The following is a 6,000-nucleotide window of genomic DNA, read 5'->3' on the forward strand; positions in this document are numbered from 1 at the left end:
ATTCTGGGGAATAATAAAGATTTCTGGGGTCCTCAACACTGGCCTTCTGAAATGGGTGCTCTACCCCAGCCTACGCATTAGGTCCGCAATTTAGGCTTTATCATTGATGACCAGCTATCAATGAAGCAGCAAGCGTGTAGGTGGCCTCGGCCTGCTTCACCATCATTAAATGGCTCAAGAAAATTATTTGGATGTTGCCCGGCCCCACTCAAAGAACTGTGGTCCAGGCTCTTGTCACTTCTAGACTGGATTATGGCAACATCCTGTTTCTAGGAGTCAATAAGGATGTGATACGCAAACTACAAGTGGTGCAGAATGCGGCCGCTAGGCTGCTTTGCCAGGATCCCAGAATGGCTTCCATCTCAGGTTATCTTCATGACCTTCATTGGTTCAGGGTGGAGAATCGTATAAAATTCAAAGCCCTGAGCTACATGTTTAAGTTCAAATCTGGCAAGGCACCGCAGTACCTGAATGCTTTAGCTCACCCTTACTTACCACCGCGCCTTCTTCGCTCCTCCACTCAGGCTAAATTTTCGGTCTCAAGGACCAGACTGTCGCGAATGGGTGGTCGGTCCATTTCTTGCCTGGGCCCCTCTATGTGGAATTCCCTCTCCGTCACTTCCGAATGAAAATGTTTATGGGAATTTTCAAAAGGGTTTAAAAACTTGGCTATTTAATCAATAGATTTTCTATCCTCCTTCTGTTCCTGTCAGGCGGCGCAGGGAAACCTTTGGGTAGCTGTGCACCTTATAAGATTAAAATAACATAACATAACATGCATATATAGAACCATGTAATCATTCAAATTTTTGTCACATTCCTCCTAGATGATCCCACAGACTGGGCCAGATGTACGACGTGGAAACTTCGCCTCGCACAGTGCGAGTGTTTTGCGACTCGCAATTTGCAAGGCGCTATTTCCAATGTACAACAGTGTATTTCACACTGTTAGCAATTCCCAATGGGGTCGCAAATTGAGAGGCTCATGAATATTAGCAGACCACCATGTCTGGGACTGCTTTTAAATACGGGATGCATTAAAAAAAAAAAAAATGTAAACATTTCCATTTCATTTTTTAAGGGCAGGCAGTGGTCCCTAGGACCACTGCCTGCCCTTAAAAAATATTTTACCCTGCATTTGCAAGGGGCCCCCTTCCCTTTCGCGAGTGCATTACCACCCTCTTGAAGAGGGTGGTAATTTGTGAGTGTTTTACGCCCGCAATTGCGGACGCAAAACATTCTTACATAGGGTTGCGCTCGCTATTAGGAAGGGAACACCCTAGCAAAATAGGGTTTGTACATTCCCCATGCTGTTTTTGCATGCGCAAACGGGTTCCCAAACCCGTTTGCGCATGCAAAAATGTTCTTACATCTGGTCCATTGTCTTGATTCTTATGGACATGAAATTAACTGGTTCTGTCATTATTTGCTTGGTTTGCGGCTGTGACAAAACAGCTGCGATTATTCTGCTCATAAAGTTTCTTCTGTAACGGTTGCTGATGGACAGAGACTTAAGAAATACCCAAACTTTCTTAGTGCCGACAAACACTTAGATATTTACATGTACCTTCAAACAAAGTGTAGCGGATTAGAGCATGCCATATGGTATTTCTAGACATCTCAACACAGATTCATTGACCTCATGGAACAATTTTCTGGCATTTTGCAAAGCCAGGGGAAGTCTGGATTTAGGAAAGTCTATCTCTGCCATATGTAAGCGTCTCTTTTTTTCTAGCCAGTTTTATGGTTTTGTCCTCTTAAATTTGGTAAGCAATCTAACTATCAGTGGCCATGTTGGAGCACTTGGAGGTGGCCTGGCTGTCAGAGATGTGTGTGCTCTCTCCACCATGAACATTGTTAACGGAAATTTTGTCCACAGAAGTTTCATCAGCAGATTTTACACAAACAATTTGGGCTTACTGACTCCATATGGCCAACAGTATAGATATTTGTCTGATGTACATGTACCTCACGATCCTCGTTCTTGACATTTACAATCATCATAATCATTTTTAGGAGTCTTGATTCGGAAGCATCACAATCCTCAACTCCTTCATGCACGGTTTAGAATATTTCAAATATTTCCTTTCACTGATAATCACTTATGAATTTACATGCCAGCATCCTTTCACAATAAAGAAAATCCACCCCCACTTTTATTGGTTTGAATTTAAAAGTTTGAGAATGCACTTGAACTGACTGACAGTGAGCCACTAGCAAACTATCAGAAATTTAGCAAGTAAGCTGGTGGTCCCACGAGTAAAGGGACGATCTAATTAGCCCAGAACTGTGTGCGTATGGCATCAGTGCTCTCTTACTTTAGATCTTCTTTTAGTTTATTTTTTCAAGGATTAGACTAGGCTGTGGACTTTCTGAACCTCTGCTGGCCTGCCATGCTACTGACATTGCCATTGTAAAGCCCCAGGTAGCCAAATGATCCCAAAGACACACAGTGCCAATAATCCCTCTCTACACTTAACAAGAGACCAAAGGAGGATGGCCTAGGACGTATCTAGAAGTATCTAGAAGTACATGTAGCTGAATATGACACTGCTCATTGAACGCACTCCTTCCCTATGCCCATGTTGTGCTACTTTGCCGCTGTCGGTTCTGTTGCCTTCCATCTTTCCTAACATGCACTGTAACAATTATGGTCATTAGTTGATAGCGGTTGCGGCCCCACTCATATATAAGTACCCCGATACTTGTTAGGGTGAACTATGGAAGTCCCTTAAACATGTGCATAACCCTCTGGTAGCTTGGCAGAAAAGCAGTCAGTCTTACCTTAGAGGCTATGTGCAAAGTATTTAGGTAGCACTCAAACAGTAATAAAGTGAAGATACAACACAAGAAAACCCCCAAACTAACTAAGAAAAATAAAGTTGATTTTATTAAATAAATTGGCACCAAAACAATCAGTAGATCGGTTATATGAGTTTTTAAAGTTTTAGGTGAAAATAACACCAAAAGTGCAAAGCGCCACGCATGTGGTCACATTGGACAGGGGTAAAGTTGCAAGTTCAGGCTGATCGCAATGGAGTGCGATTCTGATACAGGGACCAGGTTCGTCCCGCTGAAGAGCTACCTTCTCAAGTCCCCTTGAGGAAATGCTGTTCTCGTTGGTGGGGGCCGCAAGAAGGTAATTGTTGGCATGAGGAGGGTGTCATGCATCGCTGACTGGTTACAGCAGCACCAGCACAGCACAGCACAAAGGGATCGTCACCGTAGAGGTTTGTGGTAAGAGTCAACATGGAGTGTGTCTTCGGCATGAAATACTGGTCTTGCTGCAGCCTCGTCCCGTTGGAGCTTTGCACTGGCGATCATCACAGGCGGTCGCTGGCAGGTGGGGGACACCTCTTGGCCTCAGGACTCACTCCAGCAGCAGGGCTCTGTCAGGTCCAGCTGGTGCTGGTCAGGTGAGAAGTTGCAAGGAGGCCTCTAGAAGCTTGTGTCCCTGTAGCTCAACCAGGAGATCAGCCAACCTACCCTTAGAGTCACTTCTGAAGAGCATGGAATCAACGCAAGCCAAACCAGTCTCTCTTCTTCTGACAGGAGGATAGTCCTTCTACTAAATCTACGACAGGACCAGGAGTGTGCTGATGGGAAGTTCTGAAGTTGTTGTTTTTATACCTGGTGGCAACATTTGTGTGTGGGAAATTTCCCACCAAAACTGGTCTTTTCAGTTCTACCCCTGGCTCCAAACTGTCTAGGGTGAAAAAGACAACGGTAGGCCAGATGTCAGATTGCTATGTGTGAGCGCCACAGACAATGCAGTCAAGGCAGGGGACAACTTTTATCTAGACATCCTGTCAGGAAGAACCTCTTCCTAGGCTCTTTTTTCTCAATGTGAAGCAATATACAACCCATTCCAGGAGAGCCATTCACAGTCACATAACCCAAGACACTAGCAGAAAGGTACAGTTAGTTTGGGCAGAAAATTGCTAACTTTATAAAACTGGTATTTTCAACATTGTAACTTAACGTAAAATCTGACTTCACCACTAAAGAGGATTTTAAATTACAATTGATTTGTGTGTAAACAATATCTCTCTCGCTGGTACCAAACTGAAGTAATCACTTATTATGTGCAATAGGGTAACACAGTGTTAGTCTATGGACAGGTATCCTTACAGCAGTGAAAAATGACATTAGTTCTTCACTGCCAGGACTTGTAAAACTTAAACTCATATGTCTTACTTACTAGTTAGGAAGGTGTAGCAGGAAAACCTACTAAGTACCATGCACTGTTCACTGGTTTGTATACAACAAACCCTTCTTGAAAATCAATAAACAAGACTAGAAAATTATGTATTATAGCATCATCTGCAGTTTATACATAAGTTCATCAAAGAATGTAAAATCATAATGTTCACAATGTAACACAAAATTAAAATACTATAAATTCCTTAACATTAATCACTCTTAATGCTGTGTACAAATCCATAAACAAGGTTCAGAAATGCAAGAACATAAAGTTTCAAATCTTGATCCGTGTTTTAGAGTGCGGTCCGATGCATTTCTAGAATCACGTTATGCACTATAGATGTCACTGCATTGTATACGTCTATTCCACATCAGGCTGGTCTCGAAGCAGTTGAGTGGGCACTATTACGCACAGAAAATATTGACATGGAAAGATTGTATATCATGAAATTATCGAATTTCTGCGTCAACCACAGTTGTTTTGAATGGCAGGGATGTTTTTATGCCCAACTTACTGGTACTTCCAGGGGCTTTACTGGAGCCCCAGCATATGCCAATACATTCATAGCTCTCTTTGAACATGAAAACATCACGATGAACCCGGACTAATGGCAGAACATAAAAATGTTCTGCAGATATATTGACGACATATTCATATTGTGGACAGACACCAACATTAAACTCAGGACCATGATTGATGAGCTCAGTACCATTGACCCCAGGATTCAATTCACTTACAATATCCAGGATCACAGCATTCAATTTCTAGATGTACTCATAACCAAATCCGTTGACAAGCAGAAATTTGAAACGGCAGTTTACCGGAAACCGACCGATCGCAACAGCACTCTAGCCTATACTAGTTTTCATCCCAACAGTTTACTCAAGAATCTACCATATTCACAGTTGATCCGAGTACGGCGTATTTGCACCAATCCTGAGACCACAACACAGAAGGAACAAGAATGCATACAACGCTTCAAAGCCCGAGGTTACCCAGATCATGTTCTTGAAGATTGTCTACAACGAGCAAAACGGAAAAAACTGTCTGATTTATTACAACCACAAACCAGACAACATGAAGACAGATTGGTTTATGTCTCCAAATATTCCACAACGTCTAAATCTGTGAAAAAGATTATCAACTCGTGATGGGAGATGTTAGAACATGAAACTGACTTTAACGGCATTTTTGCAAAAGAACGTCTGTATGCGTACAGGCGAGGTAATAACTTACGGACACTACTGTCGTCTGTGGCACAAGTAACTACTAGTATCGATCACAAAGGAACCGTTAAATGCAATAACTGCATTCATTGTAATAATATAATTACTGGCAACGTCCTTACCCACCCATTGACTGGCAAAAAGATTAACCTTAAACATACAAGCAGTTGCAACTCTAAATATGTTATATATTGTATCAAATGCCCATGCGATAAGGCTTACATTGGCAAAACTGAAAGGAAAATGAAAGTAAGGATAACAGAACATAAAAGCAAAATCAGGAATCATAGTTCCACATTTTCATTAGCAACACACTGGGATGAATCTAGACACATTATTTCACAACTGAGATTTCAAATTGTTGAGTCTGTCACAACGCACACCGGGGTTGACACATCCAAAAAATTTCTCCAAAGAGAAGTATTTTGGATTAAATATCTTAAGACCTTGATACCTTTAGGGCTAAATGACCGTCTGGATATGAATTGTTTTCTATGAATTATTGCCTCTGTTACATGCTTCTGTATATGTGTTTAGGATCAATGTATCAGTGTTAATATAATAATTGCG

General features: G+C 41.8%; 1 protein-coding gene across 2 annotated transcripts in view; it reads left to right on the forward strand.

The window, feature by feature from the left end:
* The window catches only part of CCDC91 (coiled-coil domain containing 91), a 1,604,885-nt gene that overhangs the window by 788,877 nt on the left and 810,008 nt on the right, over positions 1-6,000 (forward strand). The gene's annotated exons all lie outside the window — the stretch shown is intronic.

This window comes from Triturus cristatus, chromosome 4_1, assembly GCF_964204655.1.
Source record: "Triturus cristatus chromosome 4_1, aTriCri1.1, whole genome shotgun sequence".
In the NCBI taxonomy this organism is placed as follows: Eukaryota; Metazoa; Chordata; class Amphibia; order Caudata; family Salamandridae; genus Triturus; species Triturus cristatus.